Raw genomic sequence first — 23,077 nt, forward strand, 5'->3', positions numbered from 1 at the left:
TTTTTGTAACTCCATTAAAAAAAAAAAAAAAAACTATCGCATTGTTTTTCATGCCTAAGGAGGAATAAAAACACTCAAAAAAAAAAAAAAAAATCTTGACTAAGGTTCTTATAATTCATACACGAAAGGGTTAATATTATAAATTAATAATGAACGACACACTCAACAGATCAATTTGAGAATTGGTCGCACTCGTTCAACCCCACCCCCTCCTGAACCTCCTCCCCACCTCCTCCTCCATCCACCGCCGACTGGCCGCCTCTGCGCATGCGCGTCGCTTCTTAAAGAGTGCTGTTTCGGCCTGTTCCGCGGCCGCTCGGTTATTTTCGCCTCTTTGTTTTACTGATAGTGGATTTAACTCGGATTCAACCCAATATCCAGCGGACCGTGCTGCTCCCAGACAGGTTAGTTCCTCTAACTACTGTTGCTCCCCGCATGTTTCCGTTGTCGGTGAGTCTACGGCCGGTTTACCGTCCCGGTTTGTCCCCCTCCTCTTCATTTTTTCGCATGTCTCTTTCCGCTTGGTGCTACAGGGCATGCTATACGTGTTGTTTTATGTGTCTATGTGGTGGTGTATGGCGGCGCCGGGCCCTGCAGTTGCACACCGGGGATGGGGGGTTTGAAGGGGGAAAAGTGCGTTTTTAAAGGCAGCTTTGACGCCAGCCGGGATGCACACGGTTAGCCGTAGCGGAGAAGAGCCAGTGGCAGCCGCTCCTCAGCCTGTCTCGTCATGTTTAAATGCTGTTCCTCTGAGCCAAACACCAATTCTTCTTTCCCATTGAGCTGGAATGTTCTTGAACCAAATACCGTGGTCCCCATTAGGCTAACCTCCTCCTCCTCCTCCTCCTGCCGTCCGAAGTTCAGGCAGGTGTGTGCGTGCGTGTGTTTTGGAGGATGTGCATGAGGTTTAGATTAAACCAGGACAAAAAAAGTTGGTGCATTTTCTTTCTTTAAGGGTGGATGTCGCCACTCGCCAGACTGCTGCAGCAAAACCCTGTGTGTGACATTGTAGGGGGGGAAAGGCATGCAGAGAGCAGCCAACAAGTCTGTGCAGTTTTAGGGGAGATCATGGAGCTTTTTTTTTTTTTTTTTTTTTTAAATCATCATTCAATACGAGTAAGTAAAGCTTTATTTATATAGCACTTTTTAAAACAACATGTTGCAAAGTGCTTGACATAAAGGGGAGATGGATCAAATCAAATTTTAAGCCAATTTGCAGAAACCCAACAGAATCCTCCAGGAGCAAACACTTATGACTGGTGACAGTGGCGAGGAAAAACTTCCCTTTGAACAGGCAGAAACCTCAAGCAGACCCAGACTCCTGAAGGATGGCTGTCTGCCTTGACCAGTTGGGGTTAGAGCGAGAAAGTAAAGGAGGAGAAAAGAGAGAGCGACAGAGATGGAGAGAGACTGGGGGAGAGGGAGGTGGAGACACATGCACAGATAACCGAACTAGAACACGTACAGAACAGTATAATAAACACTATTGTAATTATATGGATAAGTGAGTGACGACGATAAAGGTGGAGAGGGGCAGGACCCCAGCAGCAGGTCCAGAGATAAAGGTAGAGAGAGGCCGGACCACAGCAGCAGGTCAAGAGATGATCTTAGGAAAACCGTGACTATAACACATTTGTATGCAAGCCCAAATCTGTTTGATTTAACTGGGAGCCTTCACTTTAAGCACTGCAATTCAGGGAGCATGGTTTAGTTGATTTGCACCTCTAAACCTGGAGATGGCTTTGTTGCATGAGTTATTTATACAGAATTAAACATTGTGTAGGCCGTACATATAAATGGATAGATAGATGTTCTTTATTGTCCCACACGGAGACTTAGTTGCACATGTCTGTTGAGGCAAAACATAATACGAATGAATACAAGTGATCGTTGCTATCAAGTTAGTTGTACTCTGAGCTGCAACAGCAGATGGGACAAAACTTAAGCCAAATCATGTTCTCCATCTTAAAGTCCTGTATCTGTTAACAGATGGTAATGATGTGAAAAGTGGATTCTGTCAAGCACTTCTTAATGGTAACGCTGTAAAAAAAAAGTGTTTGTCTTTTAAGTGGTTTAAGTTTTAGTCTCTGGGAAAAAACAAAACAAAAAAGAATATCTGAATACTTATCAAACTGACTAAATTCTCTGAAATTGCTTCTCTTATAATTCATCTTCTCAATAATGTGTTGGAGTCAAAGGTATTGATGACTCAGAAGTGACTTGAATATTGTTTGAACTGTAGGCAAAGTTTTGTCTTATGTGACTCAGATGTTTTTTCCCCTTAACCGTACAAATGACAAAATCTGACCTTTTCAATTCGGATTCAGATCATAGAATTGATGCATGTCTGTACTATTGAAATGTTTTTTGCTGGGTGACCTCTGTCTAAATAGTGATATTTGAAGTCAGGATTTCTGTCACTCTAGATTGAAATTTGCCATTCTTCATTAGTTCCCATGTATTGTCGTATAAACTGACTTCAGTTGGCTCTGTATTTACTTTTTTGGGTTTTTTTTTTTTACACATGTGGGTCAGTTCAGGACGTGAACAATTGACAGTGGATACTGATATTGGCTACATTTACAAAAATAACTCCAACTGTTGAAGAAGGAATTCCAATCTGACAAATAAATCCAAATTGAGCTCTTAGACTTGGAGTGTAACTATGGCCCCTTATGTCTAAAAGGAAAAACGTCTGACAAATTTAGCCCAGATATAACTCTCTGGCGTGTTTTGATCACTAAATTATTCCTTAGTGTGATGCATGGAATCAAATCATTTGAGTAGACTTCCTGGGTCTTGTGAGGACAAGAATATAAATAAAATATTCACGTTAAATTCTGCTTTCATTGACACTAAATCTGCCCCAGGCTGCATCGTCATTGGCATGTTAGAAACTCCAGCTGTAGTGAGAGTTGACTGTAAAATCAAAACCTCTGTAACATACCAAACGGGACGCACGATGAAAGCTCTTAACTTAAATGCCACCTCCTAATGAATTAATTTCTGCTGTTTGAAGGTGCAAATATTTGTTTCTTCCTCAAATCTTATAACATGCTGCCACCAATCTGCACCCAACATGTTTAAAACAGCCCCAGTCATGCTGTGATGCTTTTCAAAGACATGAAGAAATAAGAGATGTGACTTTGGCATCATAGCTGCTTCTATAGAGCCTCAGCCAGAAGGCAAAGGATGCACTTTCTATGTGATGTCAGTAAATCTCATGCATTCTTATTTGAAGTGTCACCAGAGCTGTGGCTGTAATCTGAACTTGTTGGGGTTCTGTGAGGAACCCCGTGGCCTTTCTGATGGTTTTCGGCCAGCTGAGCGTCCCTTAAAGATCCACTATGAAAGGACTGGTTGCATAATACCGCACATACCCGCCAAGCATCACCTTCGAGTCAGATTTCTGCTTGCTTTGCAGGGAAACCCCAATTACCCTCAGCTTTTTTGGACCACTAACCCCTGACCTGAAATTGAATAACATCTAATGAGCTTTTCTAACGTTACAGCATGATTTATGTCCATGATGTCTACAAATGCTTAAAAACCATTACCCCATGAAAACGCGCATTTGCACTCAGTTTCAGCGATGTTAAAGATCCCTCTGTGCAGGCTGATAAAGCTGTCAGCCCTACAGGACAGCCAGTAGGATATGGCCTCTTAAGAGCTGGGACTGCTTGGTAATGAAAAAACTCAATAGTGACTTAAGAGGTAGAAGATGCATTTGTCTTTCTCAAACAGGAAATAATCTCCGGCAGTTTCCTAAATTAGCAAACATTCAGTGGTGGAGAATCCCTTGTTTTTTTTTGTTTTTTTTCCTTGCTCTGGTCTGACTTTCGTCCTTGATACAGTCTCTTTGAACATTTTATAAGCACTGAAAAATAAATTGTCTAGAAAAAAAGGACAGTCCAGGGTTCACCCAAGTGTAGATAAGGATACTGTATGTACACTGAATTTATAAATGATGAGTACATTTTGATGAGTTAACTGCATTGTTAAGACCCCACTGAGGTACCATAGCTGGAAAGATATGAAAAATTTGAGTCTTTTTTTTTTTTTTTTAAACAGAGGGGTCCATCATTGCTGGCATGTGGTGACAGGTATGGGTGAAAAGATGAAATAGGATCGTGAAAGTCGAGCGTTGGTGCACATCCCTGAGTCACAAGTCTTATCTGATACAGGGTTAGTGTTACTAAACCAGCAGGAATATACTTGCTCATGTCTGATGGTCCTATGAGGTGAAGACAGTACTGTCAAGTATGACTTTTGCAAGTGTTTCGATTAGTGAACTGAAAGTACTAAAATTGGAGGAGTTAAAGCTCAAAGACCTGAAACCATATGCAGTGAGGGGTAAAACAAAGTGTTATCAACTTCTAATAATTGTAATTTAGATGAGAAACTAAACTTAACACTGAAAACTGGTGGCACTAAAAATCTGTATGAATTCTCACTTACGATGATGAAACTGTTAAGAGTATGAAGACCTACGGTCAGTTATGTGGGGAATTAATTACATGACTTTTTGTTCATTACAGGTTCATATTCACACAGGGCCTGTTAAGAACATGCATATAAATAAAATGGGCATTAGTCCTATTCACTGAATTGTACAAAAATTGCCTGAAATGATAATGGTAATCAAAATGTGTCATTAAATATCAGAAGCTAAGAGTGTGGAAAGTTTTGACACACAATCTTCACTCAGGTGCCATAAACCATATCAGAAGGGAATTAGATGAGGTCAGTGAAAAGTGTCAGTCAAATGGCAATAAAACTATTACCCTTTTTGTTAGTTTAATCCATCTGTTATCTGGAGATGATTCTATTATATGTAATAATGCTGGGAGGACTAATAAATGTGGTAGACTTTAGATTTTACATAATATTTTCAGAGGCACAAAGCACCTCAGATGAACCTCATTTGATCAGGTGAGTCATACTCGCTCTAGAGAAGACTCATGAATAATCCTGCTTTGCAGTTTAACTGATCACATCTGTTTTATGTCAACAGCTCTAATATCTGGTAGTCAACAAGTGATGTGAACTTCAGTGCTTTTGCTTGGCTTTTGTTGACATTAGTGTGACTTTCATCTCAAAATTTTCTTCAAATTTGTAAAACCGGAATGATAGCCTAATTATCACTAATCCATTAGTCTTTCCGCGCTTACGCACCTAAATCACTTTTCTCACAGAGAACAGCATCACAAGCTTACAGGCTATGCTGGGCACTCACCCCTCACTCACCTCCTTACAGTACATTATGATAAGATGACACAATGACATATTCTGAAATGCCATGAAACTGATGTATAAGTATTGTTTTTCACGTCACACACCCTGTATTATAAGATGACAACTGACTTGATTCCTTCCATTTTTTTCTGACCTGGTGGTGGACACGGTTTCATTGCTTGTTGTCTCCATATTTGTTGCTGCTGCGGTTGCGTGGAATTCCCGTTCCCACAATGCACTTGCAACAAAAATTTTGGAAAAGGCCCGAGTGGCTTGTCGGTTTGGTATGTAAACAAATGGACTGCTCATGATGGAGTCATCTTTGAAGTTGTTCACCGTGAGGGAAGTGATTTAGATGCGTTAGCACAAAAAGATTAATGGATTAGTGATAATTAGGCTATCACTCGGGTTTTACAAATTTGAAGAAAATTAATAATGAAAGTCATATGCCTGCTGTAACAACTGCAAAGTAACAGACGTGCAGTGGAAACGCTCTGTGCTTCAGATGGTTGGTGTTTAATTGGATATTTTGTGTGTTTTGATTCTTTGTTCAGAACTTGAACAAGGTTTGCATTAAACATAGATGACATAAACAGACACAGAGCTTGTATTTACCCTCATTTGAGGTTTGTTTTGATGTATTTTAAGACAGCTTGTGTGTTTTGTAGCACGATGGCAGGCAGTCAAATTAATGCAAAGACGACTGCTGATAAGTGCTGTTGGGTTGGAGCTCCTAGTCTAGGTTTATCTCTCAAGGTGTGACTATTTAACAATATAGATAATGCACATTTAGTTCCTGCTGAGATCTCAATGAGCACCTGATGAACTAATCCTCAAATTGACATTTGGAATCTACTTTAGTTGTAGCAGGTATTTTGGCAGAACTTTTTTTCTCTGCAAGCTGATGACACTAAATGTTTTAAAGCCCAAGGCAAGACTCAGTCTGAATGACAGGAAATGGATATACATCTTTCATAATATGGCATTCCTTCCTGGCCCATTGTCATTTTTTCATTTTTAAAACCGTTACTTAATGTGCATTGGTCTTCATCAATGGCCTTCACTTCTAGGAAGTTTGTGATGAACTGCCTTTACGGTCTTGAAAGCAGGCAATTGCCAAAATTGTGGTTCATTTCACTTCCTGTCCCTTGTGCCTGTTTTTTTGCTCTAACCACAGAAAAGGAAGTGCTTCAATATAAAACAGTGTTTCAAGGGGACTTCAGACCTTCAGTGATAGTACAGTGTTGGGTGTTTCCCATTGGCTCAGGATTAGAGCTGTTATGTGTCCAAAGTGATCCAGTGACAACGGGTGAGCATTAATGCAAGGTGTGCATGCACCAGGAGTCATTGAGATCTGATCAGTCAGACCACATTCTGAGGGGCTCAAGGATGCATATGGCCACACTCCCTTTGGCAGAATGGGTCCTCGGCCAGACTGAAGGACTGCATATTCATCAGACCTCTATATAGGTGGACAGATCCATATTAAAGCCAAAGCTATTCTAGAGTGACACTATATACGATAGAGTGACAACACTTTTTACGGTTAATGCAATGATCTTCATGGTCTGGTTATTCTGTTTTTTTTTTGTTTGTTTTTTTTTGTCTTTTTTTCTGACAGTCATGCCATTTGTTATAATTTTGGTTGGTTTTCTGGAGCAGAGCTATATGGGCAAAGTCAGTGAGACTAAGCTAACATCACTAACAAGCTGTGGGGGCTTGGGGCAATGTGTCATCTTCTGAGTCCTCTTGTTTTCCTCTGTGGAAATGGATTATCTGCATACAATCTGGTAGAAATTCACGTACATATTTTAAGCACTTGAAGATTTAATCAGCACTATGGTTAGCAAGAAAACCATTAAAACAAATGTAATTTTTAGAGTTGTTGTATTGATTGATTTATGGTAAGGTCAACTCTTTATTAAGAGGCAAAATATCCTATCTAAAAATCCACCTGTAGTCTTTGAGCTGAGACTAGAAAGAAACAGTCTGTTAAACTTGACACAAAAGCTTGTTCCATGATGCAAGCTGTCAATGAGTGTGTTCATGTATGAACAGAAAAGCACAGAGGACATTGGATCATGCCCAGATCTGAAAGACTGATTTTGCTAGTTACTCTGATGTGCATTAAAATGAATTTGAGATTGGAGAAGGGTTTTGTCGACGTCTGTTTTTTTTTTTTTTTAAGGCTGCACGGTTCGCTGAGGTGTTAATGATGAATCCACAAACAGACAATATACAAAGTCAGCTTCTATTTAGTGGTTTGTCAGCTGTTTGTTAAAACCTGGTCAAGGGTCAGCAGAGGTGTGCGTTTGCACTAACTTCTTCTGAATTCCTGCAGCTGAGCGACACAAGTGACAGCTCTGTTTAGGATCTTAGTCAGTGTAACGAGCCTAGAAAGCCTCTGTGAATGAGCATCAGCGGGCCAAATGAGGAATTAATTACTTACTTTCCTTGTACTCAAGCCTGGCCCGTACAGTAAATGGGTAATAACTGTCATCGCTGGGTCTTTGTGCGACACAGCCCATCTTTGCCTGTGGCCTGCAGCCCATGATTTGTGGTTTGAAACTAGAATAGAGCACTACACTACTGCAAGCTTGTTAACCAACAAACCCATGTAATGGCTCATTGCCACTTCCGTGTTGCAACAACCTTCCTCACCACCGCTGGCAGAATAATTTGAATGTTTTATTTTTACTATGAGAGCGGGAACTTTATTTTTAATACATTTCATTTTAGAAGTGAGTGTACTTTGGGAAAATCAGCTTGAAATGTAAGTCCTCAGCTTAGTTCCATGACAACATGAAGCTACCTTGCTGCTTACTTTTTTTCCATGTTGAAAAACCTAGGAGCACATGAAGAACTTTGTAAACATGTCACTAATAAAGTTGTTCATCTTGGTGTTAAATATGTGTAGGACAAACATGAATGGTATCATTTGTTTGTAATGGTGTGTCTGTTCCAACCAGCTCTCCTTGACATCACTGCACCATCATGGTGGCTCAGTTTTCTGGTTGTCATTGTCAAACACAGGCTATGTTTTGTACAGCTGTCCTTAGTCATCACCCTGCATTTCAATGAACACATTTTATTCAATCTTTAACACACTAGGAATCCTATGCAGGGATGTTTGTGTCACCCTGGGTTAAGGATATTTGGGTTTTTATCTTTTAGGAAAAGTTCACACAGCAGTTTTTATTTGCAAATCGGCGTCAACATTTTGAACATTTTGAATGTGGATCCCAATGAAGATTTGCTAGTTTCTCCAGTGGACAGATGATTAGTTGAGTCATAGATTTGTTGTTTGATCTCAGAATTAAGTTTTTCTAATGTACTTCAGTTTGGTTCAAATCAGAATGCCAGATACTCAGCCATTTTACATTCATAAAACTAAAGATGTTAATGCTGTTTTTCTATGCTTTTTTTTTTTAATGCATTCATATCAACTGAGCATTTTTTAAGCCATGAACTATCGTAAACCATTGTGTTTTCCATACATTTCATCCTTTTCCCCTGCTTTTGCCACCCCTCACAACTGCCTATGCTGTATGTGGTGGTGGTGTTCAGTACCTCCCCCTCCTCCTAGGGTTTCTGGTGTCATCCTGCAGGTCAGTAGGTCAAGAGGTTCAGAAGAGGCCACTTTGACTTGAAGAGGTTTCTCTTACTCGGTGCACTACCACAGAAGTTACCAAAAAAAACACTTTATACCTACTCGAAACCAGTGGTGGAGAATTCCAGCTCCATAAAGAAAAGTCCTGCCATGTATTTATTCAAACCATTCACTGACCCAGCCTATCTTAATGAGCAGAACTCTTCATTTAGGTAGATGGGATAATTAGTGGAATCACCAGTGTTAAATGAACAGGTAGAACCAATACATGGTAGGACTTTTACTTTATGGAGCTGGGATTCCTTGCCACTGCTTGAAACAATGCAATATTGCTGCATATCAACTATGATCTTGGAAGTATTTGTATGACTAGATTTGAAATATTTGTTTATGGCTTACTGCAAGCACCTTCTTTCTTTTTCTTTTGAAGCGGGGTAAAAATATAGCACATTATAGTTGCAAATGACAGATGAATTTCTTTGTCCTGTGTAACATGTTTAAAAAACAAAACAAACTATCCTAATTTTCCAGAGTTATGGTAACATCCTCAGTCTCTTCCCACATTAGTTGTAGAGTAAATATGACAGATATTTGGTATTTCAGCTTTAAAAGTGTCTCAAACTGTACATCAGTTGTCAGAATGGATGCTGAATATTTGTCTGACCAAATTTAAAAATGGTCCTACTTTTTGTTGCTCTAGGGCACAAGAGATGTGGTTATGCCCTAAATAAAACATCTTAAACACCATGAATAGTGATCACCATTAGTAAGCAAAATGGGTTATCTGTTCTGGAATATACCCCTACAGTAGTTTTTATTTCACAGCCATATAGGGTGAAACACTTTCTTTACTAAAGAAAAGAAATTTTGTAACTTGAATTGGATGAAATTGTGAAAACCCAGTTGTTTGGGACTTGAAAGTCAGCAGTTTTAATAGGAGTGCCCACTGGCTTTGAAAGCAGGAAACAAAGGTGAGCGCCTCGAGTCTACATGACCTGCTATTGTTGTGGCTTAAACCAATGAAGCTGCTAAGTTGCAAGTTGGATGTGGCTGTGGTTTTACCGGGTGTAGCTAAGGATATTGGACCAGAGTGGTGTTGAAAGAAAAATGCATGCTGAGCAAACCATCCTTGGGTAAATAAGGGTGTAAATACACCACTGAGGCTTTGTTGAAGTGGCAGGTATTGGACTGCAACAGTCAGCATGAATCCTAATGTCTTTTGGCCATATTCCTCAAATAATACAATTACAACTGATCATTCTAACACGACAAAAACTGTTGAATAGTTTCAACAGCTGTAAAATTCATAATGGACATGAGTTTTTTTTAGTTTTTTTTTTTTTATACTGGATGTTTTTGGCTGTTAAAAGCTAATCCTTTACTTTGTCCTGCAGTCAAGCCCTTAGGTTCATTTGTAATCATGCTTTTAGGTGGATTATCGAGCATGACGGCGACAAAGCACACCGCCTCTGGACACTGTTGTCACTGGAAAAAATCAAATTTGGGGCAGACAGTTAATTTGTGAGGCAGTAAAACTCAGAAACCACACAGTTTGGAGGCACCCTGCTAATAGTGTCTGGGTTAACACCGCTGCTGTGGTGAGTTTTATTGACATCTTTGCACCAGTTGGCAAACGTGGAAAGCAACTAATAACTTTTACTGAAGTACTTGAATACAAATTGAGACATTTTTACTTTGAGGATTTTCATTCTGAGCAGTGTTATATTTGAAGTTGGCTACATATATTTTATTGCTACTCTACTACATTTATGTTACCTAGTTTTAATTTGACCATTTTTCATCCGATTTCTGTCCAGTGAAAATGACATCATTTTAAATCTACAAAGTGAAGAGTGAAATGTACCTATGATTTTTATAAACTATTGAATTTGCTAGAAAATGCATTATTACAAAGCTGAAAATTGGCCTTTCCTCCCCTAAATTTGTGAGATCTGACTTTACAAAGATACACACTTCTAAAAAGACAATGACTTTAAAAACATGATCTTATGGAAGACATCTTGTAGATACCATGCTGTAGATGAAACTGCCCAGCACAACATAAAAGTATTTAAGATGGGCCCAACCTTAAATGTATACTGCTAAAAAAATCGGTACAAACATTAATACAGTAATATGAGGGTATGAACTTGATGGAAAAACATGATGAGAAGAGCATTTTGTTGATGACAATTTGTATGCACACCTTTTTTAAAAAGTTTTTAAGTTTTGTCAGTGCTGTATTAGTACTTTTATGCCGTGTTTCCACTACGTGGTACCGGCTCGAAAAAGGACCTGGAATCTGGTACCTGGTACTAGTTTTTTGGTACCACCCCTGCCGAGGTTCCAAGCGATACCAAACCATGACATATAACACTGCAGACCACTGATTGATCAGACAGTTTTCTCTGTGACCCGCCGTTTTACGAAAAACAGATGCGGAAGTTGACAGTAAATATAGCGGTACATTAATTCACATGATAACAGCCCAAAACTACACCATGGTCGGTCGAGGAGATTCAGTCTTTGGTGGCCGACATAAAAATTCAGACGAGACAACACACAAGTGAGTTTTCAGCAACTCTCTGAACAGATGACACGAAAATAACACGCCACATCGCTATGACGTCCAGGTACTGTAAAGTCTGTAGTATCCTGTAATGGAAACAGTCTCCAGGAATACCAAGTGGAGCCGGGTCGAGCTGGTTCCACGTAGTGGAAATGCGGCATTACTTACTTCTACCTAGTGCTTTAACTCAGTTGATGTAATCAACCATGAAAATTAGTCGACGGCAATTTTTGAAATTTTTTTATTTATTTATTTATTTTTTGTCGACGTGTGGTTTTACCTATTGACCGCCTGTTTAATTCTGGTGTCCCTCCCGTCTCAAACGCAGTAGGAATGGTATCTCCCTGCGACCACTGCCAGACAAGCCACGGGTATGACCGCGGCTTCGTGCCACAGGTCTGTCGCAGCATTGGCTCCTGCAGCGGTAAGACAAGGCAAGTTTATTTGTATAGCACATTTCAGCAACAAGGCAATTCAAGGTGCTTTACACAGGACATTGAAATATAACGACAAGGGAAAAAGAAACGCATTTAAAACATTATAAAAGAAACATGTAAAAGGTGATTAAAAACAGCACAGTACGGCCGTATCTCAGAGAGAGAGAAACCCCTGTCTTACAAGCGTCTTAAGTCCCCCCCACACACACACATCCACTAAAATGGTTGATTTTTTTTTTTTTAAATTAGTCGTTTAGATTAGTCAACTAATTGAAAAATTAGTCAAAAGATTAATCGTTAGAAAATTAGCTAGTCGCTAGTGGCAGCACTACTTCTACCACTGCTCACCTGTTGATACAGAGTAAAAGCCACTCTATCTCAGCTTTTATAAATCCTTTTATAAATGTGGTGGACCCATAACAACACTGTAGAGTTCAGAAGTAATTTTAGTCACTGGTGTGAATATTAAGAAATGCTCAGCTTTTTTGAAACGGAATGACCATCAGTTTGATGTTGTCGTTGGTTGAAGACACATGGCTAAAACAGCAGCCACCGCTAAAATACAGCACTATTTGGCTGGCTGTTGGTGGTCTGAAGGATGATTATCTGGGATGGCGAAGATCTGCTCTGCAACTTGACGACATGCAGCCCAGATTACAGCATTTCATCGAAGCTGCGTCTTGAAAGGAATCCGGTATTTGACATTTTTCAGAGGAAACAACAGGCACATCTACTCTTCTGACAGGCTTTTATTTAATCAAGTCATCAGAAACGGCTGTCTAGAGGTCGGTGATTTCATTGACTCAGGTTCATTTATGTTATTCAAGCTGCTTTTCAAGCACTGCTGTCAGCCATCTGCTGTCTTCAGAATAAATAATGGGTTTAACAGATAATTTACTTTAATTTCCCTTTACAGTACTAGCTGATATTCTGGAGATTTTATATCGGCTTTTATCCGTGTATTTTTGCATGTCTTGACAGATTTATTCAATATTTGACAATTTAAACAGAAAATGTTGAGTCCCTCTGGCAACACATTTACTATGAGTTCAAATTTAACTTAACAACCGCTTTTCCTTTTTATCTCTCTTGTGTTTATCCACTGAAGGAGCAGCAGTCTGTAGTGCTGCCTTCTTTTAATGACTTCATTACAGCTAACTGTTTCTTGGGATCCACACACTGTCTTCTAGAGCCAGATTGACCACTGAGTCTAATGATTCTCAACTTCAAACAGGGATGCACCTTCTGATATGAGCCAAGCAACATTAATCAGTGATAAAATAACCTGAAGTGGACAGACAAAGCATTTTTTCCCCCTTGCAAATGATAGGTCTTAAACCTCTGGACTAAAAAGCAGTTAGGTTCAGCAGGAGTTGTCAGTGTTTGTTGATAGAGATGTCTTGTTATCAGGAGCTTGACACAGCACTGACGCCTGATGATAAACACCGACCTTTTTTGCAAACCTAATATTATGCAACACTTGTGAATAAATTAGGATTTTTTTTCCCCCCTCTTCATGAAGGAACACTGTTGACAATACCTGTTTGTTGTTGGAAATAAACTGAAGTGCAAGCCTTACTTTTTTCTCACCAAGGAAGGAAAAAAAGATGCACTACTGAAAGTTTGATTTGGGATAATGCTAATACAGAGAGGTGGAGGGGGGAAATGTCTGGTGTTCAAAATAAAAAAAAAAAAAAAGCAGAAATTACTGAGTACTTTATTAATCATACTTTTATGATTATTTCATCAGATAATCTCGTTTGCTCTTAAATTCTGCTTCATTCAACAGTGCATAAGGGAATATAAGATGAATCTGTTACTATTTTTTTTTTCCCTTTTTAAAATAAATAAATAAACAGCTTGAATTTTATCTGTCAAAACAAAGTCTTTTTATTGCAATTAAGAGGCAAATTTAATTCTGGGTAAAAAAAAAAAAAAAGTTCTGAAATGCAATCTAGAACTTCAGACGAGTTAATAAAAAAAAAAAAAAAAAAAAGTTAACCGGAATTATAACATTGATGTACTCTATTTTGTGCTGTTAGAGCACAGATTTCTCTATGGACAAAGTTGATAAGAATGTTATATCAAAACGAAACTTGGTAATTTAAGAAAAACTTGAACTTCTAACTTTTTGTGTAGGTTTTTTAGCTTTAAATTTAACATCTAACAGTGTGAGTAAGGACTTCATTTTGTGACAGTATTCTCTGACATGTAGCATGAACTTGAAAACTGACAAATGGCAAAAAGTTGTTCTACCCACTCGGATACTGCAGTGACTAATACCGAAAAACTGAGGAAGGAGCTGATTTTCACTGGTGGCCGCTTTCCAAATCACAACGATTAAATTCTATCCAGATGCCAGGACTTGAATGAGGAAGAATGCTGGGTGGAAACCTATTGCTAAAGGATTGAAGTCAATCAAGCAACAATACAATGAGTAACTAGGGGGGAAAAAAGACATCTGGGCAAACAGTGCTGAGTTTGTAAGTTACTGAGATGCAGGAAAACTAGTAGCTAATCTTCAGACTGGGGTGATAAGGGAGCTCCTGTGACTTTTTGATTTTTATACACGAACTGAGATGAACCAAAACAGAAACTTGAATATAAAATGAAATTAATGTCTCTTCACAGGGAAATGTCAGGGAATGTAATTATTAGGACTATTTTATTTTTTATATTCAACAGATGGGAGGCTGAGCCCGACATGTTTCCAGAGATTTCTTCAAAGCCTCGGCTCTACATTTGAAGCTTATCTCCTCTGTCTCTGAGCCTTTAGGGTGGCCAGTGTGTCACCCTGAGCCTCTGGGCGCTGAGACTGTTTACTCTTTGATATCCTTGCTCTTTGTGAGGCTGTGTTTGTGTCTGTCTGCACAGTAGGACCACCTCATGCGCCATAATGCCGCTTGTGTTTGAGAACTCGAAAGAGCTGGATAACAAGCCCATTTGGCCATGTTAATAGCATATGTCATTTAGTGGAAACATTTATCCAACGCTCCTTACAGTGTTGAGTGTGTATGTGATTTTTTTTATTTTATTTTATTTTTTTTTTGCAGCTGAGACTCCATTGGGAATCCCTAACCCTTTTAGTGTGAGTGTCGTCTTCTACACACAGAGCTAGTAGCGGAGATAAACTACTAACCCAGATTCCATTACTGCTCTGATCTACCCCATTTCCCCTCTAGGATCATTGTGGCTCACCCCACATGACTACAACCAGCGTTAATAATTAAAAACACCACCACTCCAAACAGTTGGTTTTATTGTTTTATCATACGAGATATGCACAGAAGTTTCTTTAAATATGTTGTAAATGTGTCACTGTGTCAAGCAGCACATTAACATGGCTTTAATGGGCCCTGAACTGCAGCATTTGAGGATGAACCTACTAAAGTGTATAAATTGTAACATTTATCAGTGGCTATGACAAATATCATCAAATACATGGACTGTGCGGCAATGCTACATAATCTCATACCCCACCCTCCAATTCTCCAATTACGTCTGTGTAACTGAAAGTACGTTGACATATTTGTAGACTTCTGTCTTTGTAAATGAAGACTTTTCCATTGGCTAGTAACAATACGATAGTACAACACGGTACAGATACAGAATCTATAGCTGGATTTACATGGACCCAATCAGAATAATAGATTAATCAGAATAAAATGCTTCATGTAACCACCTCAATCAGAAGAGACTGGCCTAATTGGAATGACTTTTCATTCAGGTTGAGGTTTAATCCTATTATCTGGATTAAACCTGTGATAATCCGTTTTATAGGAAAATATTAGAATCTAATAACCGTGACAATGCTTAATCTTTCTGGTTAGAGAGAGGGTAGTCTTTATGCTCCTGGGGATGACATGACAGGTTTGTGCAATAGAAGGAAATATGGCGTAAATATGAAATATCCTCTTGCGTCGTCTTTGTCTGAAATAGCCTATATTTTAATTTCTGCAGTTCTTTCTTATTAAGCATATTTTTCCCAGTATGGCATGCTGCTCAACATTGGTCATTTTCTTCTATGGAAGGAATTAAACTCTCAAGGTTTGATGATAAATTGTTTTTTTTTGTTCCATTTTTGGCCGATGAGACTCTTCAGAAGGTCTAGCCACTTTGTGTCACTTTTTTAAAGAGTCCTTTAAGCATTCAAGAAGGACTTTTTAGCCTAATTTTCAGTCAGTTTGAGGAAATATTGTCCATGTAACAAAATATTATTTGAAGGTGAAACACGGCAGGCAAAAACATCGATTTTTCAAGCAGTGGTCACAGTTTTGCTTCAATATGTTTTCTTTCAAGCTGCTATAAAGAAAATATTGAAAATTCACATTAAGATGTTAATTACCCTGCTCAAGGGGTATTGTTTTTGGTTTGTTTTTTCTTTGTTTGTTAACACTCTAGCAGCAAAACTACTGGTTGAATCCATACCAAATTGGGTTTATAGATTGTCAGTGACTCAGAATAGATCTGATTACATTTTGGGAAAAGTAAGTCCAAGTTCAAATTTTTTAATGAAATTTTAAAATAGTTTTTTTCTCCCATTTTCTTATAATGGGCAAAATTTCATGTCTGTAGCAGCAAAACTATTTGTTGAATTCATACCAAATTTGGTTTATAGATTGCCAGTGACCCAGAATAGATGTGGTTACATTTTGGGAAAAGTAGGTCAAACTTTAACATTTTTTTATGTTTTTTGTAAAATCTTTTTTTTTCTCCTATTTACTTATAATGGACTGAAATTCAAATATCTATAAAAACATCCTTTCTTTTTTTCAATTTACTTCAAACTTGCCACATATATAGAGGCGATTGCTGACATCAGTACACACATAGACATGATGTCGTCAGCTGGATCAATGCCAAAATAAGCTACAATACGTGCGAGGTTTGTTGTGGCACCACTTGTTTTATTACAGGTTGTTTACTTGTGGCAGTAAGTATCTCCCGAATTTACCAGGAAGTTGTCATTCCAACACGATATGCCAAGTTTCGTCTGTTTACTTAAGTCTGTCAGGACCAGTATCGTTGTAAAGCTCGGAGTCTCCTGCACAACGCTATGTAACCCAAATAAAGGCATTTTCTTCCTATCCTATCCTATCCTATCCTATCCTATCCTATCCTATCCTATCCTATCCTATCCAATCATGAATATCCAAAGGAGGATTTAATACTAATGACGACATCTCAGTCTCAGTTGGCTACTGCTGGTTTCTGCTAACCTGATTCGCTGAGACTCATCATGTGGGCGTACTCTGACACTTCCGCGTTTAGCTTACCGCAGAACCTCCCAAAATGCCCCTAACACCACATCTTTCAAGGAAAAGAAAGCAGCAATAGCACCTTGCAAGATGTGAAAAACGAAAGCAATCTATTGGGTTAGCTGAAGAACGATCAGGAAGCAGCACATCTGACCATAACCTTGGGAAACCGGGAGGGGTTTAGAGTGTGCCACACAGCAGTGGCTGATTATGCATGTTGCACCTCTCAATGAATTGATACGTGATCTCTTGTGCCCTAATTGTGCTGTATCGGGTCTATTTCTAAACATTGATCCTTTAGAAAGCTGTGACATCTACTGTTGGTCTTGTTCTGTGTCCATACAACTGTCTAGCGTGGGTTTTGTCGGCAACTTTGTGCATGATACACCAGTGTTAATTCGTAGAGTTACTGCAGTTCTAGGCCTTTAGGTATGCACCGCTACCACTTTTTTCCACATCAAGTACAAGTACTTACATTTGACTACTTGGTGATACCAAGTACGGATATGAGTACTTCATAATACTATTACAGTTCTTAGTTACTTTTGAAAATGTGCTTTATTGTCATTGTCATTAGTCTGACTGTAACAAAGTGCTGCTACTGACATTTAAATGAATTCATTGAGAAATGCTCACTCCAATGCACCAGGGGGCGCCACTCTTAATTAACCATACTGGACAAATTTCACGAAGAAGAGTAAAGTTTTTTTGAGAAGAAGAAAGTCAATAATAGCAAACGTGGCAACAACAGAGGACATAATACTAATGTGGATACTAATGTTGATATTGATGAGGGTCGTTGTCATAAATATGTTGGTAGTTTTTCATTAACTCACACAGTTGCTCTTTGAAAAGATCTGCTACCTCCACGGTTCCTGGTGGTACTACTTCTCCATCTGGGTACACACAGGGCCTTAGAAGATAATATGATGATCTTTTTATGGCTCTGAGTACGCATCTGCAGACTCCCAGAAAACAGACAGAACTGCGTATGGAATGTACACAGAGGACGGACAATACACTCCGTCCGTATCCGTCGTGTCTTTAACGTGACTTTCAGTCACTGTTGCTTTCGTCATTTATTTTGAAAAATCTCCATACTGGTGACCTTACTCCTCAGCCACATACCTGCTGCACTATGAAGTGAACGTCACTCTGCCGTCAAGTGGTATCAGTGTGTTTGTATCGGAGCACTTTACGAGTACGAGTATTTGTACACGCACTCAGTATTGGACCAATACCCGATACTGGTATCGGTTTCAGTGCGTCCCTGTAGGCCTTATATGCTTGCCATGTTGTTTAAATCAGTTTTCATGAGCTTGAAATATTCTATATTATTATTACTGAGGGCCTGAGCATTTATTCTGTTTTGAGCAATTGTTTCCTATAAAAATCTATTAAATTCCCCTTTTTAAATCTTTAAATGCTGTTTTCTCAAAATTATTTTTTTGTTATTCTCCACTAAACATCTCAGCCTATGTAGCATACATTGCTTCCCTGATCCAGCCCTACAGCTCGACTCGTAGCTTGAGGTCTTCAGGACAGCACCTGCTGATGGGTTCCACGGACCTGTTTTAGCACACGTGGTGACAGGTCTTTTAAAGCTGTGGCACCACGTCTATGGAATGACCTGCCTCTACACCTACGGTCCATGGACTCTGTAGAGAGCTTTAAGAAACACCTCAAAACCCTCCTGTTCAAAAAGGCTTTTTAGTCTCCCACCTGACCCAGGGCCACCACAAACTGATTACACTCTATGTATTCATCATAACGTACTCCATGTGTCATCCCCCCCCCCCCCCAAGTCTCTCTATATCTTTATCGCTCTCTCTTTTCTCCTCCTTTAACTCTCTCTCTCTCTCTCTCTCTCTCTCTGTCTTCTGTCTCTCTCTCTCTCTCTCTCTCTCTCTTTCTCTCTCTCTCCTCTTTCTCTCTCTCTCTCTCTCTCTCTCTCTCTCTTTAACCCCAACTGGTCAAGGCAGACAGCCATCCTTCAGGAGTCGGGGTCTGCTCGAGGTTTCTGCCCGTTACAGGGAAGTTTTTCCTCGCCACTGTCACCAATCACAAGTGTTTGCTCCTGAAGGATTCTGTTGGGTCTCTGTAAACTTAATTTGATTCTGATTTGAATTGATAAAGCACTTTGTGACTCTGTCTGTGAAAAGTGCTCTATAAATAAAATTTACTTACTTACTTACTTACTAACACCTATGTACACCAAACTTTCCAGTTGTACACTTAGCAGCATTCTGAAGATATTTACATAGGGAGTTGTTAATAAATCATTCCTGGCCTAATTTATGTAACATTTTGATAAAAAAAAATATGTCAGAAATCAGTTAATTTTTTTTTTAAGACAGTATATTTTGATATCCTAGGTAATGAAGGCAGACATCCTGAAATCCCTCTGTAATTTTTTTTTCATCTTGTGTGTGGGGGGAAAAAAAAAAACCAAAAAAGAATTTTGCACCTGGCTTAATCATATGTTCAGGTCTGTCTCCCAAAAATATATGCAAAAGCACGTATACTTAATGAGATAATGCTTAATTTGCATAATTAAACATACAGATTTCAAAAACTTATAATACACTTTTTTCATATTTGTGTAAGTAATCAATTGATGAAGTTTCATGGTGATATCTATTATTTTAAAATTTTACCCTATTCACCTGTAGTGTCTCACCTTAAGCAGTTATAATTTATAGGCTCAGTTCTATTGTAGTGCTATAGTTTGTCACCTATTACATTTTTTTGCAGCACCTTTCTTGTGTGAAAATTTCAGATTCACACTTTGATGTCTTTATGTTTGTACCTATAGTGAGTCTTAAATCTTACTTTATCCTTGTGAACGTCACCAGAAATATAGTCTGTATCTAGGAATTTTCCACACCACAGACTTAATGTTCCTTCCATGTCTTCTGGCGAGTTCAAAGATCGGATATAAACACTTTCTGTTGAAAGAAGTAAAAGTACAGGGAGTTAAATGTTGGAGGTTTATTTGGCAGAAGAACATACTTTATAAAAAGTCGTTTTTGTCTGCTGGTTAAACTGTCTATCATGTCAACGATATCAGATCTGTGAATCCTTTTCTGCACACTTCTGGGAGAGACTTGCTGACACATAATCGTCCTCCATCTCATGTATTCTTCCTCTGCTCGCACTGTTACATTTATGCTTGAAATCAGAAAAATATTTTTCCCCACTGACTGTTTTCCATCAAACTTTACAATGGTGTTGCTCTATAAAGTTGCAGCTTTACTCACTTTATTGTTGCATTTCTGCAAAAAAATCTGACCTAGTGTGCATATTTCTTCAGATTGCTTCTTATGGTGATACAGAAGTGTAGTTTTAGGGCCTGTTTTCTTTGACCTGTGACGTCTACTACACATTAGCCTCACTAACACCACTCCTGGCCTTCGCAGCCTTAACTCAAAGCTCAATTATTCAAGTGTTGGTGCTTCTTGGCAGTGCGGGCGGCCTCCTGGCCTGCTGCAGTCTGCTTCACTTTGGATCGCATCTATTGTCTGACTGATTTCCCCAGGCACCGAATCCTGGCTGGAGGATTGAGGGCCATCAAACAGAATTAAGAGGAGACAATAACTGTGTGTGTGACGGGGGATGAGTGTGTGTGTGTGTGTGAGTGTGTGTGTGTGAGTGTGTGTGTGTCGCTGCTGCATGTGTGAATATGTGCAGCTCATCAAGAGTGGATTTACATTTTTTTGTGAGTGTGTGTGTGTATGTGTTTTGGTGTGCATGTCTGTTTATATCAGTTTGGAAGTGTGTGTGTGTGTGTGGCCCAGGCGTTTGTGTGTTTGAAGTGAAGCCAAAGCTTCCACAACAAGAAGAGGCCTCTCCTCCTGGCTCCGTCCTCCGATGCAGGCCTTCAGTGTCCGTCGCTCCAGCTGGCAGCCAATTTATACCGAGGCCAAACACTCCAATACCCACAGGCAGGCCAACAGGGGCTCTTTGTGATGCCAGAGTGTGTGTGAGTGTGTGTTTTCCCTCTGGGTGTGTGTGCGTCTGTGTCTCAGTGTGTACTTATCGGCTACTGAGACAGTTGTTGAGCTCATGATTGACTGCAAATGTTGTTAATCTTCAGTCTTGGCTCTTTCCAGAGGACTTCTGTCTGCGTTTGTGTTGGTGAAGGCATGAATTACATTATTACTGGCTCTAAATGAGTTTGTGCCCTGGAAGCTGCAAGGCCTCTGTGTTGTAGTACACACTAATACCACTATTTAAATGTGTGCACAATACTAAATGGGAGCTTAAAGTTGTTGGAATGAAAGACAATGATGTGGCTGTCCATGGGGTTTTAACTAGGGTTGTGGAAAGGAGAGGCCATAATTATTGATGTTTGAAGTGGAAGATTTCCCCCTCCTGCTAACATTTTTATTTCACCTACTGCCCAATTATAACATTTTACCTGTAGCTGAAGACACCTGCTAGATCATTTTTGACATCGTAAACTTTGTTACTGCTGGACAATGTAGAGCTGTTTGACATAACGTTAAAGGACATGTTCAGAATCATTATCGTCTGTCAGTGTTGTCCTACCTCCATTATGAACTGCATCACCTCATTTTTAATGGGCCTCTGCCACTTTCACTTCTGCAGTTTTCTGTAGTGAAAATGACTCCCACGATCCAATACTACTTCACAATACGTGCTTGAGAAATGACATATCGTATTCATAGTACCTAAATGACTTCCTGGTGGGAAATGTGTACTTATGTTTCGAGGTTGTTGTCTGTTACTTGATGCTTATCTGGTACTTCACTGATTTGTACATGAAACATTTCTTACTGTGCAGTAAAATATATCTGAAATGACAACACATTTAGTTTGAGTCTCACAACAACAAAACACTAATTTTAACTGAATGACGGTGTGTTCTCTCCTTGTTCAGCCTCTCTCCTGCATGTTTGGTTACAGAGTACAAAATGTTTGAGATATTAAACAGGGCCGGATTGACTCCTAGCAGTAACTAAAATCCCATTTAATGCGGATACTGTTTCATCTGTGCAGTTTTCCTATGTACAAGGTCAGCTGGCCTATGTGACCCTGTGAAGGACAAAGTTCAGATCACTAAAACTCTCAACCTCGACCTGCCCTATCCTTTTTGTCAGGGAGACAGTCAGCTCTGTTTTCAGTTGATGTAATTGAGCCTAAAAGTCAGACTACCCCCAATAGTACTTAAACGCACAGATGGATGCTGCCACTGCTGCAGATGAGTGACGAGAAATCTAACAAATCAAGCAATATTATACCAAAACACAAACTGCGTAATTTCTAGCAGGATTTGATGTTTTTCAACCTATTTATATGTACACCCATACGTCCTTATTTATGATATTGAGATTTGTAATTGAATTTTTGTTTGTTTACTAAAAACTTCACAACCTCCAACACTCACACAGTCACAGCTGTGGCATTATTATTCCAGATTCTCTTCCGCCGCCCCCCCCCCCCCCATGGTTAGTAATTGATGAAACCAGAACGACTGGTTTCTAAACATACTGGTGGCATGAATGTAGAGGGTTTGTGGGAAACTGTTGCTGTTGGACAGGTTTCAGTAGGAGGATGTGATGATCAGTCTGATAGTGAATCACTACAGCATGATTTTAAAAAAGGCCACTAGAGTGGGAACAACCACGTATCTGACACTCTGATTGCTTTCCTCTGATGTCTTCAGAAGTATTTTTTTTATAGTGGTTTATGCTCATCACCCTTTGACCACAATCACACAGCAGAGAACACGTCCTCAATGATTAATCACTGAAAGAGCACGTTAACTGGTAAATATTTTTATTGTTATTGCTCTTTCTTTCTAAGAAAATATTTTAGCATACAACCTTCAACACCACCTCTGACAGGTAAAAGCTGAAAGTATCAACTGATTAGTCAAAAAAAAAAAAAAAGTAAATGGATTTATTTTTCATTATCACTGGTGTCCTAATGATACTTATTAAAT

The 23,077-nt window shown here is 39.2% G+C and overlaps 1 protein-coding gene across 1 annotated transcript in view; it reads left to right on the forward strand.

The window, feature by feature from the left end:
* Window positions 1-299: 299 nt before the first annotated feature.
* The window catches only part of pcgf3 (polycomb group ring finger 3), a 73,750-nt gene continuing 50,972 nt past the window's right edge, over window positions 300-23,077 (forward strand). The window contains exon 1 of the mRNA XM_030146217.1: window positions 300-404. The gene's annotated coding sequence lies outside the window, so the exon portion shown is untranslated. The remainder of the gene's footprint in view (window positions 405-23,077) is intronic.

This window comes from Sphaeramia orbicularis, chromosome 10 (genome assembly GCF_902148855.1).
Source record: "Sphaeramia orbicularis chromosome 10, fSphaOr1.1, whole genome shotgun sequence".
In the NCBI taxonomy this organism is placed as follows: Eukaryota; Metazoa; Chordata; class Actinopteri; order Kurtiformes; family Apogonidae; genus Sphaeramia; species Sphaeramia orbicularis.